The sequence below is a fragment of the Oncorhynchus mykiss genome, chromosome 12, assembly GCF_013265735.2.
Source record: "Oncorhynchus mykiss isolate Arlee chromosome 12, USDA_OmykA_1.1, whole genome shotgun sequence".
In the NCBI taxonomy this organism is placed as follows: domain Eukaryota; kingdom Metazoa; phylum Chordata; class Actinopteri; order Salmoniformes; family Salmonidae; genus Oncorhynchus; species Oncorhynchus mykiss.
Window position 1 is genome coordinate 34706744 of NC_048576.1, and position 15961 is coordinate 34722704.

Sequence of the window (15961 nt, forward strand, 5' to 3'; positions counted from 1 at the left end):
TAGGAAGAGTCTTGGTCGTTCCAAACTTCTTCCATTTAAGAATGACGGAAGCCACTGTGTTCTTGGGTACATTCAATGCTCATAAATGTTTTGGTACCCTTCCCCAGATCTTTGCCTTGGCACAATCCTGTCTCGGAGCTCTACAGACAATTCCTTCAACCTCATGGCTTGGTTTTTGATCTGATATCTACTGTCAACTGTGGGACCTTATATAGACCTTTGCCTTTCCAAATCATGTACAATCAATTGAATTTACCACATGTGGAATCCAAGTTGTAGAAACATCTCAAAGATGATCAATAGAAACACGATTCACCGGAGCTCAATTTCGAGTCCCATAGCAAAGGGTCTCAACTTATATCAATAAGGTATTTTCTGTTAGAAAACGTTGTCAGTGTAAACTTAAAACAACTAAAGTATGTAGAATAGATAATGGACCGATGTAGAGTACCAGTCAAAGGTTTGGACACACCTACTCATTCTAGGGTTTATTTATTTTTACTATTTTCTACATTGATATCAAGGATCTGGATAGATTATGTATGGACGGATGGTCTAAGACTCGGATGGTCAATCTCATAAAACATTTAAGAAAAAAGGCTCAGTGCCGCTATACTCGCAAGGTGAGGTCTTGAAAACAGGGCTGCCAATCATTTTGACCCCATCTTTGAAAAAAAAAAAAACATGTTAAACGAAATCTATTCTGAGAAATTGTATTAGCCTAGTATAAAATATATATTTTAAATTAGCATAAAATATAGCTCAGTATAAAATAAAGTATATTTTGCTCATCTTTATCAAGGGTGCAAATTATTTTGGACCTGACTGTATACACTGTCTGCCAGTATGCAACATAGATCAGAGGTTCCAACCTTTTCCATTCCAAGGACCACCAAATCATGCTCAAAAGCGTGAAGACCACCATTTTCAGAGTCGCAGATTTTTTTAACATAAAATATCTTGACAGTCAAACAGAGTAAATTTGATCAGGGAATGTTATAGATTAATTCCAAATTGAGCAAATTGAGCAGCAGCTGCTGAAAAAAAATGAGCTCCTACAAATATTGAAATTTACATGTTTTTAGAGTGAATTACATTGGAAAAAAGCTAAAGAAAACTGCAAGACTGAATTGGAGGCAAAACAAGCAACAATCAAAGAAGATTTTTCATAAAATTGTAGTTATCTTAGCTAGCTGAATTGTTTACCAGTTACTAAGCAGTTGCTAGGGATTATCCTGGAATAAGCTAGCTAGCTAACAAAGAACATCTAGTTAACAGAAGAAAAGAAAGACAAAATAAAGACAGAAGAAAAAGGACATCAGTGAAACAGTCCTCTAAAGACAAGAGACAATAGTACAAGAAACAACGCTTCTATTGCGTTTATATTCTATTCCTATGGTTTGCAAGATGGCATAGCAGTCAGACGTCCTTTGTCCTCGTCTTGTCCCGTCCCATGTATATGTTTTGTATATTTTTCTTCGCATATCTTTTTACATATTTTTTCTAAAAACTCAGCATCAAAACACTCTCCTGCAACCCGCCTCACCAAATGTGGTGCAGATCGTTTTTGTTTTTTTTCAAAAGTATTATTCACCTCGTAAACGAAATCCACAACAGAAGCTAGCCAGAAGTTAACCAGCTCACAAGCTAACGTTAGTATTCAGCTAACGACGGCTAGCGGTCATCAGCTATCCTTTAGCTCGGAAAGCTATCGGCAGTTTTGTACAACGTGACAATGCGATTTTTTGTCCATATCCCTGGATTTCTACCGCAAGTTCTGGACATTTACACCTGGATCTTGCAGCTAACTAGCTGCTATCCACGTGACTATTGGCTAACGTCGATTCCGGCGCAAACACCAATTATCCCGGATCTAGCCAGCTGAAGAGTTCCATCAGCCACTCCTGGGCTACAATCACCTATCCGGACCTGTTTTACTGCCGATGTGGAGCCCTGCTAACTGCGGCCCGCTAATTGTTAGCTGTCTTGAGCATATCAGCTGCTATCTTCTTGGGCCACTATAACTAACTATTTTGACAATTGGATTGGTCCCCTCTACCACACGGAACTCACTAATCTACCGACGGAAATGCACGGGGTTGCTAAAAACAGACCTCCATCTTCTGCTAGCTTGCTACCCATGGCTCGGCTAGCTGTGTGAATCGCCGTGACCCCAACCAACCTCACTACTCACTCGACCCTTCTGATCACTCGGCTAAGCATGCCTCTCCTTAGTGTCAATATGCCTTGTCCATTGCTGTTCTGGTTAGTGTTTATTGGCTAATTTCACTGTAGAGCCTCTAGCCCTGCTCATTATACCTTATACAACCCTTCAGTTCCACCACCCACACATGCGATGACATCACCTGGTTTCAATGATGTTTCTAGAGACAATATCTCTCATTATCACTCAATGCCTAGGTTTACCTCCACTGTATTCACATCCTACCATACCTTTGTCTGTACACTATACCTTATACTTTATTTTATCGCCCCCAGAAACCTGCTCCTTTTACTCTTTGTTCCGGGCGTCCAACAAGTCCAACTCTCATGGCTTTTAGCAGTACCCTTATCCTACTCCTCCTCTGTGCCTCTGGCGATATAGAGGTGAATCCAGGCCCTGCAGTGCCAAGCTCCACTCCTATTCCCCTGGCGCTCTCTTTTGATGACTTCTGTAACCGTAAAAGCCCTGGTTTCATGCATGTTAACATTAGAAGCCTCCTCCCTAAGATTGTGCTAAAGCAGTGAATAAAACACTCTGCCAACCCGGATGTCTTAGCCGTGTCTGAATCGTGGCTTAGGAAGACCACCAATATCTGAAATCCCCATCCCCAACTACAACATTTTCAGACTAGATAGAACGGCCAAAGGGGGCGGTGCCGCAATCTACTGCAGAGATAGCCTGCAGAGTTCTGTTCTACTATCCAGGTCTGTGCCCAAACCATTTGAACTTCTACTTTTAAAAATCCACCTCTTTAAAAACAAGTCTCTCACCATTGCCGCCTGCTATAGACCACCCTCTGCCCACAGCTGTGCTCTGGATACCATATGTGAACTGAATGCCCCCCATTTATTATCAGAGCTCGTGCTGTTAGGTGACCTAAACTGTGACATGCTTAACACCCCGGCCATCCTACAATCTAAGCTTGATGCCCTCAATCTCACACAAATTATCAATGAACCTACCAGGAACAACCCCAAAGCCGTAAACACGGGCACCCTCATATATATCATCATAACCAACTTGCCCTCTAAACACACCTCTGCTGTTTTCAACCAAGATCTCAGCGATCACTGACTAATTGACTGCATCTGTAATGGGTCAGCGGTCAAAAAACATCCACTCATTACTATCAAACGCTCCCTGAAACACCCCCCCCCCCCCCACACACTTCTAATTGACCTGGCCCGGGTATCCTGGAAGGATATCGACCTCATCCCGTCAGTAGAGGATGCCTGGTTATTTATTTTAAATGCCTTCCTCGCTATCTTAAATAAGCATGCCCCATTCAAGAAATGTACAAACAGGAACAAATATAGCCCTTGGTTCTCTCCAGACCTGACTGACCTTAACCAACACAAAAACATCCAGTGGAGTTCTGCATTTACATCGAACAGCCCCCGTGAAATGCAACTTTTTAGGGAAGTTAGAAACCAATATTTACAGGCAGTTAGAAAAGCCAAGGCTAGCTTTTTCAAGCAGAAATGTGCATCCTGCAACACAAACTCAAAAAAGTTCTGGGACGTGGAGAATAAGAGCACCTCCTCCCAGCTGCCCACTACACTGAGGATAGGAAACTCTGTCACTGCCAATAAATCCACTATAATTGAGAATTTCAATAAGGATTTTTTCAAAGGGGGGAACACTCTTGACCCAAACTGCTACAGGCCTATACCTATCCTACCCTGCCTTTCTAAAGGTCTTCGAAAGCCAAGTTAACAAACAGATCACAGACCATTTCGAATCACACCGTACCTTCTCCGATATGCAATCTGGTTTCAGAGGTGGTCATGGGTGCACTTCAGCCACGCTCAAGGTTCTAAACGAAATCTTAACTGCCATCGATTAGAAACAATACTGTGCAGCCGTATTCATTGATCTGGCCAAGGCTTTCGACCCTGTCAATCACCACATTCTTATCGGCAGACTCAACAGCCTTGGTTTTTCAAATTATTGCCTCGCCTGGTTTACCAACTACTTCTCAGACAGAGTTCAGTGTGTCAAACCTGAGGGCCTGTTGTCCGGGCCTCTGACAGTCTATGGGGGTGCCCCATGGTTCAATACTTGGGCCGACTCTCTTCTCTGTATATATCAATGATGTCGCTCTTGCTGCTGGTGAGTCTCTGATCCACCTCTACACAGATGACACCATTCTGTATACTTCTGGCCCTTCTTTGGACACGGTGTTAACAACCCTCCAGATGAGCTTCAATGCCATACAACACTCCTTCCATGGCCTCCAACTGCTCTTAAATACAAGTAAAACTAAATGCATCCTCTTCAACCAATCGCTGCCTGCACCTGCCAGCCCGTCCAGCATCACTACTCTGGACGGTCCTGACTTAGAATATGTGGACAACTACAAATACCTAGGTGTCTGGTTAGACTGTAATCTCTCCTTCCAGACTCACATAAAATATCTCTAATCCAAAGTTAAATCTAGAAGCGGCTTCCTATTTTGCAACAAAGCATCCTTCACTCATGCTGCCAAACATACCCTCGTAAAACTGACCATCTTACCGATCCTCGAATTTGGCGATGTCATTTACAAAATAGCCTCCAACACCCTACTCAACAAATTGGATTCAGTCCATCACAGTGCAATCCGTTTTGTCAACAAAGCCCCATATACTACCCTCCACTGCGACATGTACGCTCTCGTTGGCTGGCCCTCGCTTCATATTCGTTGCCAAACCCACTGGCTCAAGGTAATCTACAAGACCCTGCTAGGTAAAGTCCCACCTTATCTTTGCATGCTGGTAACCATGGCTGCACCCACCCGTAGCACGCGTTCCAGCAGGTATATCTCACTTGTCACCCCCAAAGCCAATTTCTCCTTTGGCCACCTCTCCTTCCTCTCCAACTGGAAACAATTATCTCCCTCACTAGCTTTAACTTCTAATGGCTGGGGGGCAGTATTGAGTAGTTTGGATGAATAAGGTGCCCAGAGTAAACTCCCTGCAACTCAGGCCAAGAAGCTAAGATATGCATATAATTAGTAGATTTGGATAGAAAACACTCTGAAGTTCCTAAAACTGTTTGAATGATGTATGTGAGTATAACAGAACTCATATGGCTGGCAAAAACCTGAGACAAAATCCAACCAGGAAGTGTGAAATCTGAGGTTTGTAGTTTTTCAACTCTTTGCCTATCCAAGACTGTGTAAATTTGGTCTGATTGCTCTACCTAAGGCTTCCACTAGATGTCAACAGTCTTTAGAACCTTGTTTGAGGCTTCTACTGTGAAGGAGGAGAGAATGAGAGCTGCTTCAACCAGAGGTCTGGTACGAAGGCCATAAGCTCAGTCAGGCATGCGCACGTGAGAGGTAGCTGCGTTCCATTGCATTTCTAAAGACAAAGGAATTCTCCGGTTGAAACATTATTGAAGATTTATGTTAAAAACATCCTAAAGATTGAGTCTATACATCGTTTGACATGTTTCTACGAAATGTAACGGATCTTTTTGACTTTTTGTTTGGCCAAACAAAAAATGAGGTATTTGGACATAAATGATGGACTTTATCGAACAAAACAAACATTTATTGTGGAACTGGGATTCCTGGGAGTGCATTCTGATGAAGATCATCAAAGGTAAGTGAATATTTATAATGCTATTTCTGACTTCTGTTGACTCCACAACATGGCGGGTATCTGTATGGCTTGTTTTTGTGTCTGAGCGCCGCACTCAGATTATTGCATGGTGTGCTTTTTCCGTAGTTTAAAAAAAATCTGACACAGCAGTTGCATTAAGGATAAGTTTATCTAAAGTTCCATGCATAACCCTTGTATCTTTTATCAATTCCGTTAGCGGGATCTCAGGCGTAAGAAGTTAAGCACCAGCTGTCAGAGCAGCTCACAAATCACTGCACCTGTACATAGCCCATCTATAAATAGCCCAAACAACCACCTCTTCCCCTACTATATTTATTTATTTTGCTACTTTGCACCCCAGTATTTCTACTTTGCACACTTATCTACTGTCAATTCTACCATTCCAGTATTTTAAATTGCTACATTGTATTTACTTCGCCACCATGGCCTATTTATTGCCTTTACCTCCCTTATCTCACCTCATTTGCTCACATTGCATATAGACTTATTTTTCAACTGTATTATTGACTGTATGTTTGTTTTACTCCATGTGTAACTCTGTGTTGTTATATGTGTCAAACTGCTTTGCTTTATGTTGGCCAGGTCACAGTTGTAAATGAGAACTTGTTCTCAACTTGCCTACCTGGTTAAATAAAGGTGAAATACATTTAAAATTAAAAAATTTAAAAACACCAACACCAGTAGAAATCCACTTTTTCGAGTAGAAAGACGATGGCCAGATGTTACCCAATGCAACATCACAACCACCAAAAAAATATTGAATGGGTCTTCCACTTCCCTCATTCATATCAATAAGTCATAATTTTTGTAAAAGTATGATATATTTGGGCTGAAATAACATAACTGCCCGCTTCAAGCAAATTTGTGCCAATGACGTGTCTTTTCCTATGCAATGGCATGTCAATGTTTTTTTGTTTCAGGGCTGGGTTTTATTTGAATGGTACCATACCACCCACCAGCATGGCATTGTTTTTTATTCATAACCACCTGCAAATTTTGCAAGTGACTGACTGCTGAGCTAAATAATATAATCTTTGGATACAGCAAAGATGGTGGATAAATTACGATGGTTCACTCAGACCATTTACCATTGAAAAAAACTTACTTAACGGGGTGGCTCTCCCATAGACACTAATGCAATAGCAGCTGGGTCTGGTCTACTTAGTTCATTGACTTTCTTCTGTCTCTGGCTCAATGGCTGGCTTAGAAATGGTGAAAAGTAAAAGTGGTGCAAACTTATGTTTTTGCACCTCCACTTTTTTACCAGCAAAATTTCATCGTCCATTGGATAATTTGTCAAGTTTCACTTATTTTTGTGCTAGTCTAAAAATAGACGGTAGAATTGCGTGATACAATTTCATTTTAGATGTCGATTAACTTCTTGCGTCGAGCAATCCCGTATCCGGGAGCGTAATCATAGCCTCAAGCTCATTAGCATAACGCAACGTTAACTATTCATGAAAATCGCAAATGAAATGAAATAAATATATTGTCTCACAAGCTTAGCCTTTTGTTAACAACACTGTCATCTCAGACTTTCAAAATATGCTTTTCAACCATAGCTACACAAGCATTTGTGTAAGAGTATTGATAGCTAGCATAGCATTAAGCCTAGCATTCAGCAGGCAACATTTTCACAAAAACAAGAAAAGCATTCAAATAAAATAATTTACCTTTGAAGAACATCGGATGTTTTCAATGAGGAGACTCTCAGTTAGATAGCAAATGTTCAGTTTTTCCCAAAAGATTATTTGTGTAGGAGAAATCGCTCCGTTTTGTTCATCACATTTGGCTAAGAAAAAAAAACGAAAATTCAGTCATTACAACGCCAAACTTTTTTCCAAATTAACTCCATAATATCGACAGAAACATGGCAAACGTTGTTTAGAATCAATCCTCAAGGTGTTTTTCACATATCTATTCGATGATAAATTATTCGAGGCAGTTTGGTTTCTCCTCTGAACCAAATGGAAAAATGCACGCAGCTGGAGATTACACAATAATTTCGACGGAGGACACCAAGCGGGCACCTGGTAAATGTAGTCTCTTATGGTCAATCTTCCAATGATATGCCTACAAATACGTCACAATGCTGCAGACACCTTGGGGAAACGACAGAAAGTGTAGGCTCATTCCTGCGCATTCAAAATCTGGGGCACTTCCTGTATGAAATTTCATCTTGGTTTCGCCTGTAGCATTAGTTCTGTGGCACTCACAGACAATTTTTTGCAGTTTTGGAAACGTCAGTGTTTTCTTTCCAAAACTGTCAATTATATGCATAGTCGAGCATCTTTTCGTGACAAAATATCTTGTTTAAAACGGGAACGTTTTTTTATCCAAAAATTAAAAGAGCGCCCCCTATATCGAAGAAGTTAAGGTAGCCCCCAAACCTCTCTGATTCAGAGGGGTTGGGTTAAATGCGGAAGACACATTTCCGTTGAATGCATTCTGTTGGACAATAGGCATGGTTTAGGTAGGCTGCTAGTCTTTCTGAAATAATTATTTTCACTTGACTTACAGTATGCTTGTCCGAACTGAAATGGCGCTCACATAGCTTTATAGAGTTGTCCCCGACAACAACAAAAACTTGGGTTGACCTAAAGTAGTCTGGTCAATGTTTAAATGTGTATTTTTTCATATACAGACAAACCTTGTGTCTATATGCATTCAGCTTGTCTGATACTTTAAGCACTTTGTTTGATGAAATAAGAAACAAATAACTCAAGAGGGATCCAGAGATCAAGATAACCAGAAGAAGAAAATAAAAAAACCTGACCCAACCATTCTCCTGCTCCTGCAGATTCTGCCGTTACTCTCCTGAAGTTGCCGATAATAGGCTACATAAGTCGGCTGCACACTTTCATGTGGAATGCCAATTTTTCTTACCGTTTCTACCGATCTGAGTGGAAGTTATGGTTTTCATATGCACATTTTCATTTAATTTATAACGTCTTTGTGACGCAAAATCATTGTCATATTGTTAATTAATTCTACCAACCTAAAAAGTAACTTCTATTGCCAACTATGTAAAAATTACCTACAAAAAGCCAACATATCTAAACATTGCAGCCTGCAGGTAGAACATATCCTGATAAAAATAGATATCCTATAAATCACATTGGCTATGCATGGCCTGTCTGCAACAAACTTGAAACAAATATTAACTTGGGTCCAGCCTGAAGCTTGAGCTAGAAAATTTGCAACATTTTATAAAATATTCTGGGCCATCAGATTTTCCTGCGCCAGTGAGCTCAGAACAGACACAGCTGTAGGCTATTTGCGCAAGGGATAACGAGTAATCAGGTAGGCCTATTTTATGACGTTTCCACTGGATCAAAGCATGACGTTTTTCCCTTTCACGCAGAGTGGTTATCTAAATGGGGAGAGCTGGAAAGATTTATCAAATACATTAAGGAACTATTGTCATTCTCAATGGTTGTAAAAACAGACTTAGTTTGCTTGCTGTTTGAGGAGAAGAAAACATTACATTCAGAGGCTCCACAGCTCAATAGTGGTTGTGCGTTAAGCCAATCAGATCCCCAAATGTGCACATTCATTTGCCTCCATTTGCAGGCAGAACAGGTAGCCTATAGGCCTACTTCTAAGCATAAACTAGGTGTGTGTCCTTACTCAACATTGATAGGAGCACTCCAAACAAAAAGACAATGACTAAATTGAAAAAACACAAAAAGGCAATGAAATAAACCAAAACTTGTTTCACACAAGAAGCATAGGTTGTGCACTCTGCAAGTAATGTGTCCAGTCCGACAATGAGAATGGTAAAAGACTAATAATAATAAATAATATTTTGAATGCATTAACAGAAATGACCGTAACCAAACAAACATTGGAAATGAGAAATTATAGGAATTAACAGCAAATGTACTACAGTTGAAGTCGGAAGTCTACATACACTTAGGTTGGAATCATTAAAACTTGTTTTTCAACCACTCAACAAATTTCTTGTTAATGAACTATAGTTTTGGCAAGTCGGTTAGGACATCTACTTTGTACATGACATAAGTCATTTTTCCATCAATTGTTTACAGACTTATAATTCAATGTATCACAATTCCAATCGGTCAGAAGTTTACATACACTAAGTTGACTGTGCCTTTAAAACAGCTTGGAAAATTCCAGAAAATTATGGACATGGCTTAAGAAGCTTCTGATAGGCTAATTAACATAATTTGAGTCAATTGGAGGTGTATGTATTTCAAGGCCTACCTTCAAACTCAGTGCCTCTTTGCTTGCCATTATGGGAAAATCAAAAGAAATCAGCCAAGACCTCAGAAAATAAAAAATTATAGATCTCCACAAGTCTGGTTCATCCTTGGGGGCAATTTCCAAGCGCCTGAAGGTACCACGTTCATCTGTACAAACAATGGTACGCAGGTATAAGCACCATGGGACCACGCAGCCGTCATACCGCTCAGGAAGGAGACGGGTTCTGTCTCCTAGAGATGAATGTACTTTGGTGCAAATCAATCACAGAACAGCAGCAAAGGACCTTGTGAAGATGTTGGAGGAAACAGGTACAAAAGTATCTATATCCACAGTAAAACGAGTCCTATACCGACATAACCTGAAAGGCCCCTAAACAAGGAAGAAGCCACTGCTCAAAAACTGACAGACTACGGTTTGCAACTGCACATGGGGACAAATATCGTACTTTTTGAATGTCCTCTGGTCTGATGAAACAAAAATAGAACTGTTTGGCCATAATGGCCATCGTTATGTTTGGAGGAAAAAGGGGGGTGCTTGCAAGCCCGAAGAACACCATCCCAACCGTGAAGCATGGGGGTGGCAGCATCATGCTGTGGGGGTGCTTTGCTGCAGGAGGGACTGGTGCACTTCACAAAATAGATGGCATCATGAGGTAGGAAATGTATGTGGATATATTGAAGCAACATCAAGACATCAGTCAGGAAGTTATAGCTTGGTCACAAATGGGTCTTGCAAATGGACAATGACCCCAAGAATACTTCAAAAGTTGTAGCAAAATGGCTTAAGGTCAACAAAGTTAAGGTATTGGAGTGGCCATCACAAAGCCCTGACCACAATCCTATAGAAAATGTGTGGGCAGAACTGAAAAAGAGTGTGCGAGCAAGGAGGCCTACAAACCTGACTCAGTTACACCAGCTCAATGGGCCAAAATTCACCCAACTTATTGTGGGAAGCTTGTGGAAGGCTCCCCGAAACATTTGACCCAAGTTAAACAATTTAAAGGCAATGCTACCATAAACTCAATTAGTATATGTAAACTTCTGACCCACTGGGAATGTGATGAAAGAAAGAAATCATTCTCTCTACTATTATTTTGACATTTCACATTCTTAAAATAAAGTGGTGATCCTAACTAACCTAAGACAGGGAATTTTTACTAGGAATAAATGTCAGGAATTGTGAAAAAGTTTAAATATATTTGGCTACGGTGCATGTAAACTTCCGACTTAAACTGTATATTTAAATGGAGAATTGATAGACTAACAATCAAATGCAAATAATTCACACAACGATGTTATGAAACAATAAATGTGCACAAATTGGCAGAAGAGAGTGCATTCTGTTGAGGGAAGTGCATTGTGCATTTTAACCACACACCATTTTCTTCTTGGACTGTGCCATCCGCAATGGATTAGTTCACTGAGATAGGTGTCTTGTGTGCCATTAAAAATATATTTTCTACTGCTCTACAATTTTTTTAAAAACTTGGTCAACCAATAGTCTGTCGGCCAAACAATCGATTAATTGGGGTCAGCACTTTCATTAGCTCGCTAAGGTTAGCATGAAAGCTAGGTACACTGGCAGCTGGCAGTCAGTGCCCAGTGTGTTTCTCTGCTACATGTGGAAATCACAACGTTCCCACACCCAATTTCTGAATAGATATTAGCAGCCTGCATCAATCTCCGATTTGTAACCTGAGGCTGCATTCATTGTAACTGGGGATTTTAACAAGGCTAATCTGAAAACAAGACTCCCAAAATTGTATCAGCATATCAATTGCGCAACCAGGGCTGGTTTAACCAGGGCTGGTAAAACCTTGGATCATTGCTATTCTAACTTCCGCGATGCATATAAGGCCCTCCCCCGTCCTCCTTTCGGAAAAGCTGACCACGACTCCATTTTGTTGCTCCCTGCCTACAGGCAGAAACTAAAACAATAAGCTCCCGCGCTCAGGTCTGTTCAACGCTGGTCCGACCAATCCGATTCCACACTTCAAGACTGCTTTGATCACGTGGACTGGGATATGTTCCGCATTGCGTCTAACAACAACATTGACGAATACACTGATTCGGTGAGCGAGTTCATTAGAAAGTGCATTGACAATGTCATTCCCATAGCAACAATTAAAACATTCCCAAACCAGAAAACGTGGATTGATGGCAGCATTTGCGTGAAACTGAAAGTGCATACCACTGATTTTAACCAGGGAAAGGTGACCGGAAACATGACCGAATACAAACAGTGTAGCTATTCCTGCCGCAAGGCAATCAAACAAGCTAAGTGTCAGTATAGAGACAAAGTAGAGTCACAATTCAACGGCTCAGACACAAGAGGTATGTGGCAGGGTCTACAGTCAATCACGGATTACAAAAAGAAAACCAGCCCCGTCTCAGACCAGGATGTCTTGCTCCCAGGCAGACTAAATAACTTTTTTGCCCGCTTTGAGGACAATACAGTGCCACTGACACGGCCCGCAACCAAAACCTGCGGACTCTCCTTCACTGCAGCCGACGTGAATAAAACATTTAAACGTGTCAACCCTCGCAAGGCTGCAGGCCCAGACGGCATCCCCAGCCGCGTCCTCAGAGCATGCGCGGACCAGCTGGCTGGTGTGTTTACGGACATATTCAATCAATCCTTATCCCAGTCTGCTGTTCCCACATGCTTCAAGAGGGCCACCATTGTCCCTGTTCCCAAGAAAGCTAAGGTAACTGAGCTAAACGACTACCGCCCCGTAGCACTCACTTCCGTCATCATGAAGTGCTTTGAGAGACTTGCACTGTTTATGACTTCAAACCTATCAACTCTTGAGATGAGGCTGGTGTGACCGAAGTGAAATGGCTGGCTAGTTAGCGCGCGCTAATAGCGTTTCAAACTTCACTCGCTCTGAGCCTTGGAGTGGTTGTTCCCCATGCTCTGCATGGGTAACGCTGCTTCGATGTGGTGGCTGTTGTCATTGTGTTGCTGGTTCGAGCCCAGGGAGGAGCGAGGAGAGGGACGGAGGCTATACTGTTACATTGGCAATACTAAAGTGCCTATAAGAACATCCAATAGTCAAAGGTTAATGAAATACAAATGGTATAGAGGGAAATAGTCCTACAATAACTACAACCTAAAACTTCTTACCTGGGAATATTGAAGACTCATGTTAAAAGGAACCACCAGCTTTCATATGTTCTCATGTTCTTAGCAAGGAACTGAAACGTTAGCACATATTGCAATTTTACTTTCTTCTCCAACACTTTGTTTTTGCATTATTTAAACCAAATTGAACGTTTCATTATCTACTTGAGGCTAAATTGATTTTATGTATTATATTAAGTTAAAATAAGTGTTCATTCAGTATTGTTGTAATTGTCATTATTACAAATATATATATATATATATATATATATACATACACATACACACACAGTGCCTTGCGAAAGTATTCGGCCCCCTTGAACTTTGCGACCTTTTGCCACATTTCAGGCTTCAAACATAAAGATATAAAACTGTATTTTTTTGTGAAGAATCAACAACAAGTGGAACACAATCATGAAGTGGAACGACATTTATTGGATATTTCAAACTTTTTTAACAAATCAAAAACGGAAAAATTGGGCGTGCAAAATTATTCAGCCCCCTTAAGTTAATACTTTGTAGCGCCACCTTTTGCTGCGATTATAGCTGTAAGTCGCTTGGGGTATGTCTATCAGTTTTGCACATCGAGAGACTGACATTTTTTCCCATTCCTCCTTGCAAAACAGCTCGAGCTCAGTGAGGTTGGATGGAGAGCATTTGTGAACAGCAGTTTTCAGTTCTTTCCACAGATTCTCGATTGGATTCAGGTCTGGACCATTCTAACACCTGGATATGTTTATTTTTGAACCATTCCATTGTAGATTTTGCTTTATGTTTTGGATCATTGTCTTGTTGGAAGACAAATCTCCGTCCCAGTCTCAGGTCTTTTGCAGACTCCATCAGGTTTTCTTCCAGAATGGTCCTGTATTTGGCTCCATCCATCTTCCCATCAATTTTAACCATCTTCCCTGTCCCTGCTGAAGAAAAGCAGGCCCAAACCATGATGCTGCCACCACCATGTTTGACAGTGGGGATGGTGTGTTCAGCTGTGTTGCTTTTACGCCAAACATAACGTTTTGCATTGTTGCCAAAAAAGTTCAATTTTGGTTTCATCTGACCAGAGCACCTTCTTCCCCATGTTTGGTGTGTCTCCCAGGTGGCTTGTGGCAAACTTTAAACAACACTTTTTATGGATATCTTTAAGAAATGGCTTTCTTCTTGCCACACTTCCATAAAGGCCAGATTTGTGCAATATACGAATGATTGTTGTCCTATGGACAGTCTCCCACCTCAGCTGTAGATCTCTGCAGTTCATCCAGCGTGATCATGGGCCTCTTGGCTGCATCTCTGAAAAGTCTTCTCCTTGTATGAGCTGAAAGTTTAGAGGGACGGCCAGGTCTTGGTAGATTTGCAGTGGTCTGATACTCCTTCCATTTCAATATTATCGCTTGCACAGTGCTCCTTGGGATGTTTAAAGCTTGGGAAATCTTTTTGTATCCAAATCCGGCTTTAAACTTCTTCACAACAGTATCTCGGACCTGCCTGGTGTGTTCCTTGTTCTTCATGATGCTCTCTGCGCTTTTAACGGACCTCTGAGACTATCACAGTGCAGGTGCATCTATACGGAGACTTGATTACACACAGGTGGATTGTATTTATCATCATTAGTCATTTAGGTCAACATTGGATCATTCAGAGATCCTCACTGAACTTCTGGAGAGAGTTTGCTGCACTGAAAGTAAAGGGGCTGAATAATTTTGCACGCCCAATTTTTCCGTTTTTGATTTGTTAAAAAAGTTTGAAATATCCAATAAATGTCGTTCCACTTCATGATTGTGTCCCACTTGTTGTTGATTCTTCACAAAAAAATACAGTTTTATATCTTTATGTTTGAAGCCTGAAATGTGGCAAAAGGTTGCAAAGTTCAAGGGGGCCGAATACTTTCGCAAGGCACTGTATATATATATATATATATATTTTTTTTTTAAATAGGCCAATTAATCGGTATCTGCTTTTTTGGTCCTCCAATAATCGGTATCGGCGTTGAAAAATCATAATCGGTCGATGTCTTCTTAACATCTTTATGTAATACATGTATCACTAGCCACTTTAAACTATGCCACTTTGTTTACATACCCTACATTACTCATCTCATATGTATATCTACTGCATCTTGCCTATGCCGTTCTGTACCATCACTCATTCATATATCTTTATGTACATATTATTTATCCCTTTACACTTGTGTGTATAAGGAAGTAGTTTTGGAATTGTTAGGTTAGATTACTCGTTGGTTATTACTGCATTGTCGGAAATAGAAGCACAAGCATTTCGCTACACTCGCATTAACATCTGCTAACCATGTGTATGTGACAAATAAATTTGATTTGAACCTAAACAAGAATTTCCACTTTAGGACAGGAATTACCTGAAATAGGTGTGGCAACTTCTGAGGTGGGCCTTTAAAGGCTTATTATGATTAATATTATAAACAATACGCACTTACGTCAAATGTATTACAATACCAGTAATACTGCCAACTTACATCATTGTGAGAAGAAAGAAAATGTGAACAGAAATGTAGCTGACCACCTGCAGTAACCCCGTGGACCACAGGTTGAAAATCACTAGCATAGACAAGCATCCATCAATGGCCTATATATCTGTCTGGACGAGAGGGTAGCAGTGTTGTAGGAGGCTGCTGCAAGGGTCAAGCCCAACGTAAATATTAACAGAGGGGCTCTCTGGAGCAAACCTCATTGTGGAGGGCAAACCTCCTTGTCCAATAAAAAGAGCACACTACAAACAAAACATTTTGAATTGCCATGCTTTAATGTAC

General features: G+C 40.8%; 1 protein-coding gene across 9 annotated transcripts in view; it reads right to left on the reverse strand.

The window, feature by feature from the left end:
• ncor1 (nuclear receptor corepressor 1) overlaps positions 1-15961 on the reverse strand; it is a 123253-nt gene that overhangs the window by 104466 nt on the left and 2826 nt on the right. Inside the window, exon 2 of one of the 9 annotated variants that reach the window (XM_036937445.1) lies at positions 7506-7624. The exons of the other annotated variants lie outside the window; for them this stretch is intronic. The gene's annotated coding sequence lies outside the window, so the exon portion shown is untranslated. The remainder of the gene's footprint in view (positions 1-7505; positions 7625-15961) is intronic. 9 annotated transcript variants of the gene reach the window in all.